The sequence below is a fragment of the Psittacula echo genome (genome assembly GCF_963264785.1).
Source record: "Psittacula echo genome assembly, chromosome: 2".
Classification (NCBI taxonomy): Eukaryota; Metazoa; Chordata; class Aves; order Psittaciformes; family Psittacidae; genus Psittacula; species Psittacula echo.
This window is the reverse complement of record NC_137737.1, coordinates 57324807-57345573: the sequence shown is the minus strand read 5'-3', so window position 1 is coordinate 57345573 and position 20767 is coordinate 57324807. Positions and strand designations below refer to the sequence as shown.

General features: G+C 41.5%; 1 protein-coding gene across 1 annotated transcript in view; it reads right to left on the bottom strand.

The window, feature by feature from the left end:
* LOC308217293 (vasoactive intestinal polypeptide receptor) overlaps nucleotides 1–20767 on the bottom strand; it is a gene marked incomplete at its 3' end in the record, with an annotated part of 108995 nt that overhangs the window by 74658 nt on the left and 13570 nt on the right. The window lies entirely within an intron of this gene.

The window sequence follows — 20767 nt, the reverse complement described above, 5'->3', positions numbered from 1 at the left end:
TACGTTTGCTTGAGAGAATGGAGGGTAACCCAGAGCCTGCTGAAAAACAGCATTTCCCTCCAAGCCTTCCTTTAAAAAATCAAAACAACCTATTTTTCTCTGATGATCATCAGCAATTTTGCTTCTCCATGCTCCAGGAACCCTGCTTGACTAACCTAACACAAACAGCTACCTGGGGCAGGACATGGCAGTTTTAATATTCATGTCAAGAGCAGTGGGATCTATGCTTACATGGTTTATTCCCTCTGTTCTCATGTGGCCTGAGTCCTGGCTCATGCTAATTCAAAGCAAAACAAAAATAACAAATCAAATAGGAATGAAATCTCAGATGCAGATAAGGAGATCAAGGAGGTAAAAAGCGGAAATTCCCAGTAACAAACTTTCACTACCAAGTGGATTCTCCTCAGTCAGACCTAATTATATGGTGTTTGTAATACAACAGTGGCTATAAATGTTCAAGTAATTAAACGTGGACTTCATAAAACATATAATGCATGAAATGTCTTAAATCATAAAATTTGCAAAGGAACCAGCAGCTCATGCATAACACAGTGTCCCCTTGTCACCAACACACATTCAACTCAGAGGGAACACCTTGCTTCATAGCTATGACAACTGCAAGCAAAAACTGAGGTCCCATTATGAACCATGCTGCATAAACCCCTGTATCTTTCAAAGAGACTGGATACAGCATTCAGCAGGGAGAAACTTATTCAGAAATTCAGCTCCAAAGAAATGGTGAGAGGAGAATGATGTGAAGAGAACAGAAGTCTTGGCTTGAGTTTACACCATCATTATTAAATGTGATGTAGGAAAAAACATGAACTGGGTGAACTTTAGGGGCATGGGATGAGCCTTCGCCTGTAAGAAGGTATTGATTCAGTGTTTGCTCTTGCTGGATTTTGGGAAAAAATATAGTTTCATCAGAAAGAGGAAGAGAAAATAGAATAGTATTAAAAAAAAAAAAATCTTTTCATGCCTCATTTCAAATCATGTGAACTACTTCTCTATCCATAAATTTGCCAGAGAAGTTTGTAAGACAGAAGGCCCAGAAATCCTCTGAAGGAACAATTCAACATTTGATATAAACTGTCCTTTGGATTGAAATTATAAAATAATTTAGCATGTTAAATTTACTCTCACCATTTCTTACTAACCCAACCTGCTCTTTTCCCTGTTTCATCCCATGTTTTGTTCAGACTGTAATTTCCTTTAGGTTGGGAATGGGCCTTGATTACTAGTGTATAAACAAATAATTATGTGTTTTTCTAGTCAAATTAAAAATTAAAAAAAAAAAAACAAAACCCAACCAACCAAACACAAGGGCTGGGGGTGAAGGGGAAGTTATCTTGGTATTCAAATGTTTCTTTTTCCCAAAAGGAAACATCTTAGGGAATTTTATCTTGGCTAATCTGAAGTACCACAGATTCATTTTGTTTTGATTTACAATGCTTCTTGCCTTTCTACTTTAACCTTTAAAAAGCATGAGGGGAAGCGTGAGAGATTTACAGAACACTTGCTGTAAAGATTGAAATGTTTTCAAAACATTCTGACTTTTTCAAAGGAAAGATTGAACTCCCTGGACTTAAACTATTGCCAAATTCATCTCACATTTACAAAGAACTCAAGTTTTCACTTTGCAAATTAATTCATGCAGGTCCGACTTTGATCAGGGTTGGCAAAGCGCTGTGTACTTGTACAACATATTTCATTTTTTTTGTGCATTAAATTTTCTGCTTAGCCCATTAGCAAGTACTTCACCACTGCATCTTCCCTTCACTAAAAATGCATGCCTCAATTAGTTGATTGCATATTTACCTCAACAGCCCAACATTTACTTCTAAGTGTTTTATCACCTTTCAGTATAAAAACCAGAGGCTGATTCTTCATCAGTATTCTAAAAGGTGGGCTTGTAATAGATTCAGGTACACTTGATTATAGATGGAATTTTAAAAATCTCATCTTTTTTTCAACCAGTGCAAGAGGACAGACATCTGTGTTAGGCAAACCACTGGAGCTTCCAAAAGTGTCCAAAAGCTAAAACATCAAAATACAAATGGTCATGGCTTTTGTAGTAATGGTGCTGAATTGCAGTGAGCTTTTAAACAAGGAGAATTAAGCAATGGCTCCATTGACTAAAGAAGTGTTTAGGTGCCTGATCCCCACTGATTGCAAGCAGAGCCAGACACTAAGGGGAGATTTAATCACCCAAATAGAGATATCTAACCTCATCTGAGATGTCCTAACGTATTTCTCTGGGCCAACAGCTTTCACTCCCCGGGGCATGGACCTGTGTAAATTGAATGTCTTCCAAGCCCCCAAAAGCAATCTCATATACATTAAACTGTCTAAAACAATACTAGATAGTTACAAGCAAACAAACAGTGAGTTTGCAGATGATACCAAGTTAGGCTTGAGGGTAGGAAGGCTTGACAGAGGGATGTGGACAGGCTGGATTGATGGGCTGTGGCCAATGGCATGAGGTCCACCAAGGCAAAGTGCTGGGTCCTGCACCTGGGCCACAACAACCCCATGCAATGCTTCAGACTTGGGGAAGAGTGGCTGGAAAGCTGCCTATGGGAAAAGGACTTGAGGGTGCTGATTGATGGAGCCAAACATGAGCAGCTTGTGACCAGGCAGCTAAGAAGGCCAGCAGCATCCTGGCCTGTATCAGCAGTAGTGTGTCCAGCAGGGGCAGGGAAGTGATTGTCCCCTGTACTTGGCACTGGTGAGGTTGCATCTCAAGTCCTGAGTTCAGTTCTGGGCCTCTCAGTACAATAGAGACATTGAGGTGCTGGAGCGGGTCCAGAGAAGGGCAGCAAAGCTGGTGAAGCACAAGTGTGATGAGGAACGGCTGAGGGAACTGGGGGTGTTCAGTCTGGAGAAGAGAAGGCTCAGGGGGAACCTTATCACTCTCTACAACTACCTGAAAGGAGGTTGTAATGAGCTGGAGGTCAGTCTCTTCTCCCAGTTAACAAGTGATAGGATAAGAGGTAATGGCCTCAAGCTGCTCCAGCGGAGGAAAAATTCCTTCACCAGAAGGGACCAGATGTGGCACTTAGGCACATAGTTTAGCGGTGAACTTTGCAGTGTTAGGTTAATGGTTGCACTCAATGACCTTTAAGGTCCTTTCCAACCTAAATGATTCTATAAACAAACAAACAAAAGCAGCATATATCTTACCTTCTCTCCCAATAGGACACATCTTCCTTCATTTTAGCTGGGTAAAAGATATATGATTTAGTCTGAACTTTTACTGTTCACTCTAGTCCAACAGAGAGCTAGCAAGCATCAGCCCTGAAGGCTTTCATCCCACTTCACTGATTGTACTTGGACTGGTTCAAACTAAACACCTACTATTTAGCTGAAGAAGGTTAGTGATGTGTGAATTTAATGTCTAAAAAGCTTTAACAGAATCATCAAGGTCAACAAACAGACTCACACTGGAGGCCTTCTAGTTTATGGCTCATTTTCCATGTTAACTAAACAAGTAAATAAATAACCCAAACAGTCACAACAACACTCCTCCTACCTCCCTAGTGATAACGCTAATAACCCTCACATATCACAGCTGTCATTGATATGGGCTAACAAAGGCCACTGGAATAATAATAAAAAAAAATAATCACAGTTTTGGGCATCATTAGGAAACAGAAAAGTGTGTCTTTTTTTGTTGTCAGGTCATCAGTTCAGCTGGCATGATGCTGTGCAGAGCAACAAGTTCAGCTGCCTTAAGACCCCTGTAGTCTTGCCTGCTAAGGGGGATCTTCACTGGGGCGCGAGACTAATAACTCTCCTTCCTTGGTGTATTCCTTCTAGAAAAACTTCAAGTATACTTTACAGAGAGCTTGGTGCAAACTCACTTTTTTTTCTTCCCCAGCTCTTTTTTTTTTTTTTTTTTTTTCCTCCTGTGTTGTTTTGGGGTTTTTTGTTCGCTTTTTTCCTGTGGAAAAGGCAGAGGTCTGGGGCTTTGCCAACTTTCCCTGCAGCAGTCACCTGGCCATGCAGACACGGGGTTGAGGGTACGCGAAGTTCACATTTCCCATCCAAGAAGTGTAAATAAAAGAAAAACATGACCAGCCTTGGTTAGCTCGCATGAACATCAGCTAGAGTGAACAGCAGTGCAGTTTCCTGGGCATATCCACTGTCGGTGAAGGTGAAACTCGGTAAATCCACCTTCGCTAAACCCTCCTGGCATGCCCAAGATGCCACATATAAACTATGGTGGGTTTGTCAGGGGCTGGTTTTCCTGCATACACTCTGAAGCCATGAGCAGAAAGATGAAGGGAATGTTTTTCTGGATATGATTTCCTGCAGCTCAGAATTCTACAGCAACTCTCAAGTGGAATTATCCCCAAAGTCTTTATTAATGAGAGCTTTCCTTCCCTCTGGATCCCAGCGATTGTTAGAGGATTACCGTACAGTCTGCTACTGCAAATAAAGCCATTATGTACACTCCTTAATTAAGCACAATTCAAAGGATTATTACACACTGAAGGAGCCACAGAAATGTTGAGTCTCGTCTATGCCACTAGCAGAGCCAGGCTAACCATAGGCCAGCTCCTTTGCTCACACGGCAACACTCCAAAGACAGGTGTGATTCACAGAGAAGCCTCATCTGCAAGTAGGTAGGAATATAGGCCACAAGAAGTGCCACAGTACTTCCCCTTCTCCTGAGTCCAGACTGTTCCTGGATTGACCTGAAGCTCACTGTATGGAGACTCCAGTAGAGATGGCAACCAGGGTGACCACTGTTATAACAGGATTTGGAGTCAAACAAGGAAGGAATAGAATTGAAAAGCCTATAGATGATGAAATCACAGTCTTCACCCATTTCTGATCAGCTTCCAGAGCCTACACAGCAGTGACACATGGTAACACTTCTTACTACCTGAATGAAAATTTCTTGTACCATTACTACCTTCCCTTACCTTCTGTGAAGGTAGTAAAGGTGTAAGATGACAGCATCAGTTTCTATAACTTGACTTCAGTCACTGCTGTAAGTAGAGATGGAGTTTCTTGCTTGTCCACATTTTTCATGTGAACAGCAAGGGAAATCAAGGGTTTTAGAAGCAGGTCTTATTTCAAGACTCCGCAACACAACCTGAAGGAGCTTCTTCTGGCTAGTTGCCAGAAGAGCTCACCATTAATTTCAGTCCAGGGCTTTCATTTATGCTCATTGTTTGTAGGAACACAGGATCAAAAGAACTTCTTTTGCAACAATCTTGACTTTGATTTTTTCCATAGCATCATTCCTCTCCGTCTTAAAACTAGATTTTCAGTTTCCTTTTCATTCCTTCCTTTTGAGCATCCTCAGGAAAATGCAGTTTTATTCCTAAAAACCTGCTGAGTAAGCAAAAAAATACTATGAACAAATAAAATAATGAGCAAAGAGAGTGAACCAGAGGAAGACCCTGATACAGGAGTTTTACTTATACTGATGGGTGACACAATTTCCAACAATAACACTGTCTAACTTAAAAGCTGCACAAACTCTGGTGGTCTTGAGGGAAAAAAAAATCCACAACATATTTATGGAGTATTAAAATTATTTATTCTTCTAAAGGACCTTTGTCTACTAATTCAAATCCATGTTACAAATATGTCATGACAGTATGGGGAAGTAAATGTTAGATATCCGCAATACAGACATAAACTGGGAGATAAGACCAAGTTCAAAACATATCAAACACACTGTGTGGCCTTTGTAAGATCAATAAAAGAGTTGCAAAAACAGTTGTTTTTTTTTTTTTTTTTTTTTTTTAAGCAGAGAAAGCTGTATTCTGCTATGACCTCTATTCACGTTGTCAGTACATGAGTACTCTCATGTAAGGGACCCTCAGAGCACGGGTGGCAGCATGTGTTCCTATGGAACTTTTCCAAATAAAAGAGGTCCAGGCAAATACCCAAGTATCCTGACTCTCACTTTGCTGTTCAACCCACTCCATTTTATGCTTCTGCCAAATGTAATCATGCCAATAACAGATCTATCATTTGATGAGAAAAGCAGATGTTTTTTTCCGGCTCATCTAAGCAGGCCCTGTTAAACAAAGACAACTCAGCCAAATGAATCCAGCAGCTTGAAGGCACTGAGACTTCATTTAGTCTGATTGTCCCCCTTCTGTGTGAGGGGTTGGAAGATCAAGGAAACTGCAGAGTGTTTTGAAAAGTGTTTGGAGAACCAGAAGGGAAGGGAAGCTGAGCAGCTGTGTTAACTCCTTAGTGACAAGCTTGTTTATGCCGCTTTTAAAAAGCAGAGCTGAATTAGGGTCTAAAGACAGAAGTAGCACTTCTATTGCAGAAATACAGGGACACTGAAACACTGACATTAGTGGCGATTAGATCTACATTTCAGAGTAAAGAACAAAGTGTTATAGTATCTTTCTTATGATTGAGAAATAAGCAAGGAACTATAGCAATTGCCCCAAGAGTACACAGGGGCAGCAAAGGAAGGGACGAAATGGACTCCACTACCTGACTTACGTACAAATTGGAGGGCAGCAAAAGAACTTGCAGCTTTCCCTGAACTACAGGTAACTGGTTGCTTTTCTTTTCCTTTTACCTTTGGATCTAAGGAGCAGATCCTGGTTGAGGAAAACTCTTGATCCTTTTCTTAAAGATTGTTCAGAAACTTAACTACTAAACTGATCAAACCTTCACAGGAAATACACCTCCAAAGTGTCTGCTCAGCCAATTACAGACACAGCAGAGATACAAAGGAAATGCAGACCCAGAACAGCTTGACCCCCAGGACTCAGAAACATTATTTGGGGATCCATGACCAAAAAGCATGTACATATAATATAGACACCTACATTTGTCTACTTTGTATTAATCATCCTTCCTCACCTGAAGAGAGAAGTAGGCACATTTAGGGCATAAATCACTTCAAACTAAAGGGTCTAAAATACATTAGAGGAAACTTACCCTTTATGGCTTCATCCAGGGAGCCTTAGACAAGTGGCTGAGGGGTGGATGTCTAGACTGGAAATATCTACAGTTAAATGAGATAAAACCCACAAACGTCGGCTCATGTCTAAACTGAATGATTCCCCTCCTGAGAGCCCCATCCTTCCCCCATGGTGCACCATGAGCAGATGCGAGATGGTACTTGGTACTGCTGAGTGAAAGGCTAGGGAGTGCTCTACTTGGTTTACAGGTTGTTTTGTTTTCAAGATACATCAACACTGAAATGCTGCTGTTCAAAGGCATTTGGCTTCAGGAGAGTACAGAAGTAACCTGTTAATACTGTACTTAATTGCTGCTCACCCACCACCAGGTCAGCTCCTGAGTAGTCACTTCTTGACTGCTGTGTACAGAAGAAAAGGTCCCTAATTCAATTGCAGGCTCAGAAGGGACTAGAAAGCCCTGAGTGCATGTCTCAGCAAAACCTGTGAGTTGCTTGTGCCCACTCCTCTCTTCTCTGTCCTTGGGCAGATCCTAACTCCTGATGAAGCTTTCACCCATCCAGCTTCAATTCTTGCACGGGGCAGCCACAGGGGACTGTTGAACAGTCCTGCCTGTTCACCTCTGCATCTCCAGTTCACTCCAGCTGTGGGACCAGGGTCTTGCTTTTCTCCTGAAACCAACCCAAGATGTCACAATCCACCAGGTCCACCTGCCACAACATTGAAGATTTGGAGTGAACTCAGATCTGCTCAGATGGACTCAGAAAATTGTAAGGCTTTGGGTCAAGTGTAGAGCAGAAGGGGCTCCCAAATCCAGAGCAATAAAAACTGGCAGTTTGAGGAATGTCCTGGCATTTAAGTGGGCATTTCAGCATGGAGATTGTGACAAAATGAGAGTTTTTTGAAAGAGCTTAAAGAGTGAAGTCCCTGTGGTTTCTCCCCTGCTCTTCACATTCCCAATCATCCCCCAGACCTCTCGCACTGCCTGGGAGCTGTGTACATGTCATGTACACAAAACCTTCAGCAAACAGGATCCCACAAGCCTCCTATGAGGCTGGCTATTGGATGTTATTTATAACCAGGGAGCTGGATAAAGAAAGCTGGATGTTCTCTAGTTCTCAGAAATACTGCAGTCATTTGGTTTGAGGAACAACAGTTTTGGTTAGCAACATGGGCACTTCCTTTTCACTTTTAGGTGAACTGAAAGTTTTCTGTGTGACTAGAAATCCAGTGCTAATCCAGTGTCACTGCACCACCACTAAAGCAAGGGACTGACACCAGGTTTGCCCACCATTCATGATGAAACCATCACAGCTACAATAAGCTGCAACTTCACCTAGAGCTTTGGGGCTGTAGGGAGAGGATGGATTTCTCATGCACAGGATTCACATTGCAAACTCGGGCTTTTGTTTCAGCTTGTTTTGGTTTTGCATGCACTCAGGAAAGGACTGTGAAGAAGACCTGTGAAGACTATCAATTCAATATCTTTTATTAAACCAACATTAGGACCAATTCCAGCATGATTTCACTACTCATATATCACTTCCCATCCTGAAAAACTGCCCCTAACAGGGCTTGTTTGTGCCACTATTCAAAGCTTTCTATTGAAATCCAGGTACATGCCTAGAACAACCTGTAAGTGCATCTCATTTCAAAGAGTTCACCTCAAAAGCCTGATTACCTACAAGGTATAGTAAAAAAAAAAAAAAAAAAGTTACCAAGACATTGTCAAAAAATGAATTTTATTCAGAGATCAGGAAGAAATGAATCTTCCCTTTTTCAAATGAAACAGAAGTGATTTAGTCAACAAGGCTCTGGGTGAGGATGTTGTTACGGATTTATAAAGCATTCTTCATAAAGCATCAGAGCTCTCTATAGAAAGGACTTCAAATCTCACTTTACGAATATTGGATATAAGGAAAAAAGTAGATGAGATAATTAGGAAGATAAAAACCTAGATGGCAGATTAGGAGTGATCATAACACCTGGGCACCGTCTGATGGCTCTGGAAAGAAAACCATGTTTAGAGCACTGCAAGGAGCAGCAAAACTCTGAGCAGTGCTAGAAGTCTAGCCTTTGCTATCAAGACCAACTCAGCTAAGGAGAACAAGTCTTTCAGCAATTAGAATAAAAAGAGAACAGCAGGGAAAAGGGTAAGATCACTATGCAAAGTGCTGAAATTCAAGACAAAACTAATAGCCCCCCAAGAAAGGAGAAATCACATGCAGACCCACCCCCTACTTCTGTTCATTGGTTTCCTTACAGAATTGGAAGTAAAAATATAATTTTACTAATGCAAAAAGCAATAGTTACACATGGTGAAAGTGATTTAGCCTGAATAATGGAGAGCAACGACAGGGCTGATCTGTGAACGAAAATGAGGGTATGGAAACTTGTACATGAGGGCCTCTCAAAAGAGAACAACATGCTCAGGTTGGGTGGTGGGAGTGGTACCATCTGGCTGAAAGTCAACAATATAATGCTTTTTTATATGTAGGAAGGAGGGGGGAAATAAATTCAGACAGCTATCAGCAAGTTAATCTGAGCACAGAAGTACACATTTTTAGCACCACTTGAAGGAAAGAGTAATTGAAAACATGGCAGCAAATGCAGATTTGGATAAAATACAAAATGTGATTTATCAAAAGTAAATCATGGCAATGTAACTGACAGCTTTTTCTGATAAGGTTCCTGGGTGGTTTTGGTGGGGTTTTTTTTTTGGAGAGAGGAAAATCAGAGGATCTAATGTTTCCTGACTTCAGTAAATAGTCTGATGGCATGCCAAAAGGAATGATGGCCATAATAATAGATACAGGGACTAATATAACTACTGGAAGGAAACAAAGGATGTGGCTAGTGTGACAACTGATGGCTGGGATGAAGGCAGAAATACGGAGTCATAGGGGAGGTCTGCAGTGGTATTAGTTGAGGATTCATCGGCTTTATTAAAGATGGAATGAAATGCAGTGATAAAAAAAGAACAGGAAGAAGAAGTGATCAACAAAAAGGTCCATGAGAATCTGAAACCTCTACTGGAAATGACAAGAGCAGAAGGACCTATTTGCTGACTGAACTTGAGGGATGCTCTACCACATAAACTAAATCTACCCAGCTAAAATATTATAGCCAACATACTCTTCTCCACATGGTCTCTGTCTGCAGAAAACACCTTGTTGGGCATTTTCTGAACACTGCCAAAGGAAGCAACACTCCTCAGTGGCCTCAGTGAGCAGGATGGTGCAGAATCCATCACATCTGTGCACAAATGCCTGCAAAGGGCAGATGCAGATATACCTGCAGCTAGAGATGCGGGAAAAGACCCTTAAAAAGGGACAGAGGGAAATAATTTAGAAGGATAATAACAATGTCTATGGATTAATTAGGATTAATCAGCCATTTACAGCCACCTTCTCCATGCCTTAGTAGCCTGGAACTTCACATCCACAGCCTGGTCTTTCCTGGCTCCTCTTCAGCATCCCTTGATGCTGTATGCTTGGTCACATCAAATCAAGTGAGCAATAATACCAGAGAGCTGCCCCGGAAACTGCAGTCTTGCAAGTTAACTGCAATAAGGCTGGAAAGGCAGGAGTAGGGAAAAAAAGAAAAGGAAGGGGAGGGGAGGGAAAGCAGGGGAAAACCAGCAACTAAATCCAACTTAGGTTCTGAGGAAGAAAGTATGAAACCAAGGCAAAAACCATTTTGCTGACTCCCCGAAACTCCTTCAAGTGTGCAAACTGAATCAGCTGAGAGACAGGCAGCAGCATACAGAACAGCTAGAGTATCAGTGACAGGAACATCTACTTCCACAGCATTTATCCTCAGAAGGGTGAAAGGAGGAAGAAAAGGGAAAATGCTGTGAATAATTCAGCCCTATATGTTGCTTATCCATCCTTTGTCTTGTGAGCCTTTCAAACATTGAATATAATATGGGATAACAGAAGAGGAGGCTTTCAGGTATCCTTTTGATTTCTCTGGGATTTCAATGACCTTAAGAGACCTTATGAAGTGCAGTGATTTCAGACTGACACTCCTGTGCATTTACAAATACAGCTGTGCACAAAGCCAATAACAGGAGTGGTTATTTTTGCTAACATAGCCTACAAATCTCAGTGATTCTCTCTCAGTGTTACTGAGCAATGACTTCTGGTTTTGACAAAATGAATTTGAGACAGTCAGATGCCCTGGCAAGCTGAATGCAAGAGCCTGAGCCCCAGAAAAAGCTCAATCCTTTATTAGTGACACTGGTATCATGCATGTCAGCTAATAACATAATCATGGCCTGGTTAACTAATTCTCTTCACCTGTAAGCTGGTGGAACTTCATCCAACATAATAGCAAAGTAACATAGCTGTGAGTTACCCCTTATAATTATTGTTTTAACAACCTGGTCAGTCGTAAATTTGGCCAAATTAATATCCCAATATTGCTCAGTGCAAGGATTTAGCAGAGGCATCCTGGTGGCTACAGGAGATCAGGAATCATCTAGTGCTATTTAATCATAGAATTACAGAAAGGTTAGCTGGAAGGGATCTCTGGAGCACACCGGTCCAGCCTGCAGCTTGAACCTGGACTAGCACCAACACTACTCTTGCTCAGATAGAATTTCTCTAGCCAAGTCTTAAAAACCTCCAAGCATGGAGATTGCACAACCTTTCTGGGTGACTGTTTCATTGCTGCACAATCCTTGTAGTGTGGAAATCCATACTATTTGAAAGTGCTTTTCAAGTACCTTTTGAATACAACCTTAGGGATAACATAACTTAAGCTCGAAAGTCATACCACCACCTCTTACACAGCAAAAGGTCATCTACATAGTTAGGTGTCGACTTTTTCACTTTTAAAAATAATCACCAAGAAATTGGAACTGAAAGTCAGTAGCCTTTTTGCAAGGTAAGTTGTAAAACACAAACTTCAGTCCAAGCATCTGACTCCATCTGAGACAGTGATAGCTTCTCATACTGCGTGCCTCCTGCCCAGCTGCTTGGGTCCTTTTATGTCGTTTGTGATCCACTATATTCCTTCACCTCTTGTTTGCAACAACTTCATGTTAGTGATGTCTCACTGGGTACTTCAGCAGCAACCAGTGTAAGACCTTCACCTGCCATCCCCACCCAGCACCACTGTCTTGTTAGGGTATAATTCAGGATGCAACCAGAAATAAAGATGTCACTTGCTAAGCCATCCATATGTACAATGGATGACTAACAATGATTACAGACAAGTGTATCCCTCCCAGGAGGATATATCTCACCACTTCAAGAAGCTCTGGATGTATGCACAGATAAAACTACACAAGCAGATTTAAAATCCCATTAAAAGCACCCCTGCAATAGCTCAAGCTGCCGTCAAAGTTTCTTGACACAAAATGCTGTAGGGTAAATAAACACAAAACCCAAGCCATCATAAAGCAATAAAGGTGCATCATTAAAAAATAAAAATAAAAACAATTAAAAAATCCATCTTCCCTTCAAAGTTTTATCGTGAACAAACTCTTCTTGGCCACACTACAAGCTCCTGGAAGTCACAGGCTTCTGCAGAAGGCATTCACCACACTAACAATTCAAGCATGGACACACAACAAACGTATTCCAAGAATTTTCTAAAAACATTAACTGGCACAAGCCCAAGTTTTTAAGCTTGCTATCCAAGTCACAAGAATAAGAATATATTCTATAAACATGTATGTATCTCTACAAACAGCAATATAAAACAAAAGATCCCCATTTGTATGTATTCCACTTACTGAAAGCTGAGTTTAACATAAGGCATGTTTCTTTTTCTTCTCCGGTATTATTAATTGCACTAACCATAAAATTGTTAATGAAACAGCACTTAAATTGTTCATAACAACATTAAAACTATCTCCCCATGAAATGAATGAACTTCCTCTCTCAGATCCTCTCCAAACTGTGGGAAATTTCACTACACTGATTATAATGTTTATTAAAAGTTGATTTTTTGAGTAAAATATTGTTGTAGTAAATTAACTCCTGCATTTACATCCTCTTCTCTGTTAATCCTTCATAATTTTTCAGGGAAAGTGTGCCTACATTTTCAAAATGTCACACAGATGACATCTCTTTATCCCACCTCCAACTTCTGATCTGTATCTTTCAGAAAGCAACTCCAGCATGTTCTGGTACACTATTAAAATATCCCCACTGACCCCCAGATTATGCTTGTGTTATAAAACCTGTCTTCACTCCTCTCGTGATCTGTGCATCCTACAGCCAGGTACCAGTCTGATGATGGGTTACCTCCTTCACCAACCTGGTTGCCTTGTTTGCACACAGTACTGTGAGAGAGGTCATGGTTATTTTGGAAGGATGGGCCAGGCAGCCAAAGACCTAATGAACCAAGCCAAGCATTACTGCCCGATCAAAATTATTGACTTTGAGTAAAACCTAATCTCAGTTCAACTGTGAAATAAAAAAGAAATCAGAAGTAAAAATAAGTAACTAAACCAACAACGCAAAGCCAGCAATATTTACTAAACAGAGGAGAAATACAGATGAAGAAATATAAATGGTGCATCATGAAGCTTAAAAGCATTATAAGGGAACCTCAAGACATCAGGAAAATCTGCAGCTGGTAAGAGTAAGAGCTTAATGAGAATTTACTATTTTGGGGGCAGGAGGAGTGTCTGGTTGGGTTTGGGTCTTATTTTGTTAGGGCTTTTTGGTGTGTTTTTTAAATTGTGTTTTTTTAAACAAAAACATTACAAAGTCTTACAGATGTTACAGTCCAGTAGAGGAAAGGTCAATGTTGATCTGTATTTGGAAAGCAGCAAGGCAACGTGCATGTCTCTGATGATGATGATGAAGCTTTTTCCAGTCCCTTAGTAACAAAGGCAGACATTAAACAATATCTAAGAGAGATAAACATTTTAAATCAGCAGGCCTAGATAACTTGCACCTAAGAACACTTATAATAGCTGGCTGAGAAAGCTTATTTGAATACAGCCAAATACAAAAGCTGCACTCAAGAAAGAACAAATTCACCACAGACCTCCAGTATGGCAGCCTGAATTCTGGAAACAAAGTAATGTGGTGGAGAATTTGGGTATTAAATAAAGTAAGCAATTTAGTGTGAATGTCCAGTACGTGCTGCTGAGAAAAGGCTAACAAAACTGTTTGCTGTATAAACCAAGCAGCAGGGAAGAACAAGAATATAATACTGCTTTTCTACATGGTATTGGGAAGAGCTGTGCTGTGACACTAGCATCAGGCATTTTAAAAGGACCATAATAACCAAGGCAAGGTGTGGAAGGAAGCATAAAAGCAACCAGAGGAGCTCTGCATCCTTCTAGAGCAAGACCTGGATGCCCCATTATAATGTTATCTCAGTAGACACTGGACACCTACGTTTAAGCAACTCAGTCAGGAGTTGAATGTCTTCAGAGGTACTCTGTGATAAGGCAATTCAAATTAGCAGAGTAAGGCATGATGAAGTGCAAAGTGGAAACCTATGCAAATTTGTAACTTTCTCCAGGACATCTAGATTAATACCTAGAGCAAGATGAAAATGATGTTCTGAGTTTCCATCTCAGTTCCTGAAGAGTTTAACAAAGTTCAAGTTATGCTTATCAGAAACAGGTTGGTGGACTCAACTTACTGGAGGTAACTAGTGAAAATCAGTTGCTTTTTGTAACTAGCCAAATAAAATAATCCAGCCTTCCCATTAGGGACTGCTCTAATCTTAATATAGCTACAACTGCACAGACTTCTTGGGTTTCTCATGTCAGATCTTGGCCAAGGCACTGAGAAGTTAACATTCCATTTGGAATTTTCTCAACTAGCTGCTGGCATCTCATCATGGAAGCCCACTTGCTCTTGCTGCTCTATGTTTGGGAAAAAAATACATACAAATAATGAAGCTTCAGTAATGTTCTGAACTTCAAGAGGGTGAAATGCTGCACACAAGTCCTTACAAACTCCACTTTAGGTGCATCCCTGTTTGATTAAAGCTGTTTTGTTAGAAAAAGCCCAATCTAGGTCTAAATACCCACTAAAGCTCCAGTGACCATAATAAAATTATTAATCTGCAAACCAGTCCCACTTGGGGACATTTTTACAGGACAAAAGGAGGGTCTGCATCCAGTTCTTACTAAGAGATGAAAGCTGCTGGAAGTCTAGCTGTCTTTTGCATAACACCTTCTCTGTTCCATTGTATGGGAGAAAGAATAATAGAACCATAGATTGGTTTGGGTTGGAAGGGATCCTAAAGATCATTTAGTTCTAACCCCCCCTACCATGGGCAGGGACACCTTCCACTAGACCAAGCTGCCCAAAGCCCCACCCAACCTGGCCTTGAACACTGACAGGGATGGGGCAGCCACAGCTTCCCAGAGCAACCTGTGCCAGTGCCTCATCACCAGTGCCTCTTCCTAATATCTAATCTAAATCTCCCCTTTGTCAGTTTAAAGCTATTCCCCCTTGACCTGTCCTTGTCAAAATCCCCTCTCCAGTTTTCTTGTTGGCCCCTTTAGGCCCTGGAAGCTGCTCTAAGGTCTCCCCAGAGCCTTCTCTTATCCATGATGAACAAACCGAGCCCTTTCAGCCTATCTCCATAGGAGAGATGCTCCAGCCCTATGATCATCTCCAAGGCCTCCTCTGGACTCGCTACAACAGATCCACATCCTTCTTGTATTTGGGGTTCCACAGCTCAAAACAGGGGGCCCATAGCTGAACACAGAAATCCATCTTGAACAAAGGAACTGTCCTGCTGTTCCAGGGAAGAGACACCATTCTTTCTTTTCTTTGCTATCTTCTGGTCTTCAAAGCAAAAGCATCCATGCTGTCACTTCTGGGTTTGTTGGACCTCACAAATCCAGGCTTGCAGTACTGAGCCAGGGACTCAGTGAACTCTGGCTGCATCTGCCAATTACAAATTTGGATGTACTTCACCTAATGAAATCTAATAGATTGTGCAACTCCTATGACTGCAGATGTGCTGTGAGACAGCGTTTCAAACCACTTCCTATCTTACGTGCACATCCATATAAAGTAGGGTTGCACTGTACATGGCTTATCAGACTCATCTGGGTGTTAATCTGAGAACATGGACTCAGAACACATCTGCAGAGCTTCACAACCCGATTTCTTTACTCGTCCTGTGAAGAGTTTAACCTTTTCCTTGAGGGTGAGCTATGGTCATAGCTGAAAATGCACCTCAGTGACACAAGCTCATACTGCCATGGCAGAGTTTGCTTCAGCTAGGGAAGATCTTTAAGACAAGGCATTGAAGCCTATTGCCAAGAGGCATCATGTCTGAGGACAGGAGTCTTTAAGAAGCTCTTCCCAGCTCCATAGCCTACCAGCTAGACAAGTGAAAAATGAGGATATTCTGTTTAGCAGCCCGTACCAGCCCACCTCAACAAAAAATTGCATTCACTATCATCTGATTCTTGCCACTAACTTCCCTTCAGTGGGTTTCCTGCCCCGAAGGGTTGCTTCCTGCCCAGAATATCCTATTCCCAGTCCTGCACACATTATTGAGAAGCATTATTTGTATATGAGAATTTATGGCACATTGACATAGCACAAAGCTGAAATGCTTTTAAATTGCAGCAAAACTGGCACCAGGATACAGCTGTGCCTTGTGCTCCCCTCATAGGCTATCAAACTAGGAGTAACTCTGAGCGAAAGTGGCTTCTCCAAGTGTGTAAATACAGTTTGTCTCCTTTAATTCCTAAATTTCCAGGCTTGGGATCAAGGGAATCACACAGCAGACACCACAGTGGCAGAGAGTGAGGAAAGAGAAGAAGCAACAAAGCCTAAAATCAAATCTTAGTACCTTATTATGAGGCATATATTTTAATATAAGGCCTATTATTTCAGTAATCATAGCTGCGTTTACTGTCACTTGTCACTTGATGTGCTTTACCTGCTCACAAGACCACAGGCAAGGAGGGAGTGCTCTTCCTCCACAGTTTTGCCAATCCGGGCAAGAAGCCATCCACTGCTGCACGCTCCCAGCATGCCTGTCCAGCTACTTATCCAAAACCGATCTTTGCAAGGTGCTTTAGGAAAATGAAAATCAACAATCCTGCTCCATTTAGTTACAGCAACACTCCAGACTATAACATGGCCTGGAAATACTCCTGTGGCTGAATAAATGGAACAAAAACCAAACCTTAAAAAGAATAAATCTGCAAGACCTTGGAGAGTCCTGGATGGAGTTTGTAACTATCACCATGCTGCAATTTGGGTCTCAGTTGATCTTTTTTGTACATCATCCTTTGGGAAAGGTATGTTATTCACAATTCAGTGACACAAGTTGCTATCAAGACGGCTGTTACTTGACTTATTTGACAGCGGTATCTCATGCCACAGCTAAACAGCATGACCAGATAAGACCAAACAGTATAAGTGAACAGAATAACATCTTTATTTTCTCCTAGGTGTACACTCATTTTCAATCAACATAGCTAAATGTTCCCTAGATTTAGCTCAGCTCCAGGCTTTGCTCTGCAAAACTAAATGCAGCATATGACAGGGACAGAAAATAGAAGGAAGCGCATTACTCAGCATAAGTGTATATTGAAAGGTGCAGTTCTTCTCTGAAAAGCCGCTGTTTAAGAGGCAACAAAGGTCAAGGTTGGCTCCCTGAGTGCAGCAGCCCCTTGAGATGGCACAATTAACTCCTTAATATGTGGAGCCAAAGCAGGGATAGCTTACTGGTCCTTCTGCTGAGAAGATGTGAGAAAAAAATCCCAGCATTTCTTCTGAGGAGCAGGGAGACTACTCATGACCTGGGATCCAAGCCACTGTGGATTAAAACCCTTTGGAACGAGAAGACTGTAAATTTTATTTTTTTTCTCTTTTTCTAGCCACAGTCATTTGTCTCTTCAATGGCATAAAAATTAAATCCAGCTGGAATGGCTTTTTAATTGAAATCATACTTTGCTTATCAAAATAAGAACACTTAACTGATTAAAAAAGAAATGTGGAAACCTCTGGCCCTCCTGTTCCCCATTCTCCAGCCAGGCTGTGCAGCAAATTCACTTTGATAAACCATGTGTAACCCTTTGGAGAGTGCTCCTATCAGATCTCCTCACCCCATTTATGGGCCACAAAAACTCATACAGGACATACAGAGTCCTTATAAAAAGCTATGTACAAAGACCCGCGCTCTCTGGCTGAACCTGCTGGAGTTCACTCCTGTTTTAATTTACCGACTACTGGAAATCCCATATGGAAACAAAGAATATCTATATATTTCATTTCAGCTCCTTGGCTTGTGTCATTATTTATCATCATAGACAAACAAAAAGTTTCCCACTATCTCCAAACTGCCCTCAGACCAAAGGCTGAAACCATGCACTTGATTCATTTCTAGCAGATACATCCCACCATCCCACTCCAGTTGTTAAGGACCAGTTTTTCCCCAAGCCCTATAATTCAGGCTTCATATCAGAGTCCACTTATTTTGTCTGAGGCCACTTCATATGGTGACAACAAAATTCATGGCTAATGATACAGGCAAGAGTGGGTCCACATGAGCTGTGTCACCCTAAGGAACATCTCATGTGCTACAGCCTCTGACCATGGGGAAAGACTGCTCTTGCCTGCCCTGCATTTAGGTTTCAGCCTTCCAAGGTTGCTTCCATAACATTTTTTGTGAGCATTAATCTCACAGTTGGATCCTCAGACAGCATGGCACAGAAATATTAACATCAGCAAAACTAAGCTGATTTATTCTCTCTGAGGATGGTAACCTCAAGGTAGGATTTTCCCAAGCACAACTATTAGTTAAATTCCCAGGGCCAAATGAATATGTGACTGAGTGCCTGCGTGCCTTTATCTTTCTGTTTTCAGTGTCAGATCTTGCTAGGGAAAGGGATGTTGAGGCAGATGCTAGAACTAAGGTCTTGAACCCATGCTGTTTGCAATAATCTTATGGGACTTTCAATCAGAATAGCACTGTCACAGGAACTCAGCAGCATTTTCCTTACAGACAGAAAGGAGATCTCTTAAATGCTACCTGAATTGGGAAAGTTTCTCTATTTTTAGCTCCAGTAAGACCATTGCAGCCACAAGGCCCCGGATCACAGAGGCTGAAATTACCATCTCTCAGACAAACCCAAGAACAGACACATTGATTTCCAAGTATCTCCCAAGTAATGAAAAAAAATGCAATTTCACCCTTGCAGCTCCTCCTGCCCTCTCCCTTCTGACATCGAGATGTGCTGCTTTCAGTCACACTGTTTAAATGCAAAAAATCATAACTTGGGGGTAATCCACTGATATAACCCATAGGAGACACCAAGACCTTAGTCAGAGCTTTCTTGGATTCTTAAATATCTTTAAACTGTAGACTTCGTCCCATATTATATTCCCAGGCCTGGAAATTTTCTTCTCCAATTAAATCTGCTGCTGTTGAGGCGAGTTAGAGATCCCCAGACTCTAAGACAGAATATACCTCGAACTGATAGTTGTGATCAAAAAGCTTTCAAACAAAACTCTTCCACTATCTGATCTATGATCTAAACCACAGGTCATTAACCCTCCTCTAAGCATGTCAGTCTTCCAACCTGCAAACAGGTAAACTGGAATTTCCCTCCTTCCCAGAAACTGCTGTGCCAGTGTTTACAGGTATGGTGATTCTGACCATTTTCTCACCTGAAAAAGAAAGTTTAAAAATAAAACATAAAAAGCAAGGCTTTTTTTCTTTATTCAGTATTCTGTCAAGAAAAATAACACAGAACTTGTGAACTTATACAGTTTCTTGATGAGAAGAGGAAAGCTACTTTATTTTTCCTCCCCCATCAGTCACAAATTAAAATCCCCAAGCATAAATATCTCACACTGCACAATTTTACAAACAAAAAACCCACCTTCCTGAAAATATTCATCAAGTGAAAGGTTAGCATTCTTTTGTTAAGGAAAACACATTTGGAAGACAAATGGTCAGCAAGGTCTAATGTGAATAGAGCAATCAAGGTTCTTTATATCTTGGCCTTTGGATTAGTTAAATCTCATTTCACAGTAACCACGCACCACCCACTCAGTGGTCAGCTGCAGCCACTAACTGGGTGAGCTGTGTGTACATAAAGTGCAATGGTTTCCCCAACGCAGACCTCGCTGTTGGTGTACAACATTAATTTTAAATTTCTCACCCAACTGCCTATGCCTTGTAAGCAGCGCATGCCCCTGTGCATGTGCATTTAGAGATGGCTGACCCCATCTTTTCCAGAGAAACGCACCATTGCGGTTGCTATTTTAGCACAAAGCGAAGGACCTGGGAGAGACTCCCTATTGCTCATAGGAGAGCAATAAAAAATATTAATCCTCCTCTGCCTCCCATCTGAAACAAACATTTATAGGAAACAGACCACATCTGCTCTGTGAAACACCCTGCTAGGACTGTCAACCCAGCCCCCTGCTAAACACTGAGCGTATGGCCAGGGTCATCCTGATGAAAACCTTTCCCTGCCTCTGCTCCCTAACAAAACACTTATTTCCTTTCATGGCCATGATCTATCTCCATGACAGACTGAATTACGAATGACACTGTTGGCTGGCACAAGAAGGCGTGAGTCCACTGTGGATGGATCCTTTGAAAGAAGGGGCAACGGTGGGAGAGAGCAGTGTCCGCTGTCACACAGAGCGAAGTCGTCCAGTTGGCTTTGAGTTTTCTGCAACAGAAACATGTCCTGCAGCATGCCCAAATGCACTCACACTAACTTCAAAATATGAACAGACCCAGGGGAAGACTCCCATCATTGGTGTGACCTTCTCACCAAAGAACTGGCAAAGCTGTAACACTGGGGGGACTATGTGAACCCTAGAGAGATCCTGCCCATCTCTCAACAAACCAGTAGCTTCCCAAAATGATCTGCTTCCATCTCCTACTTG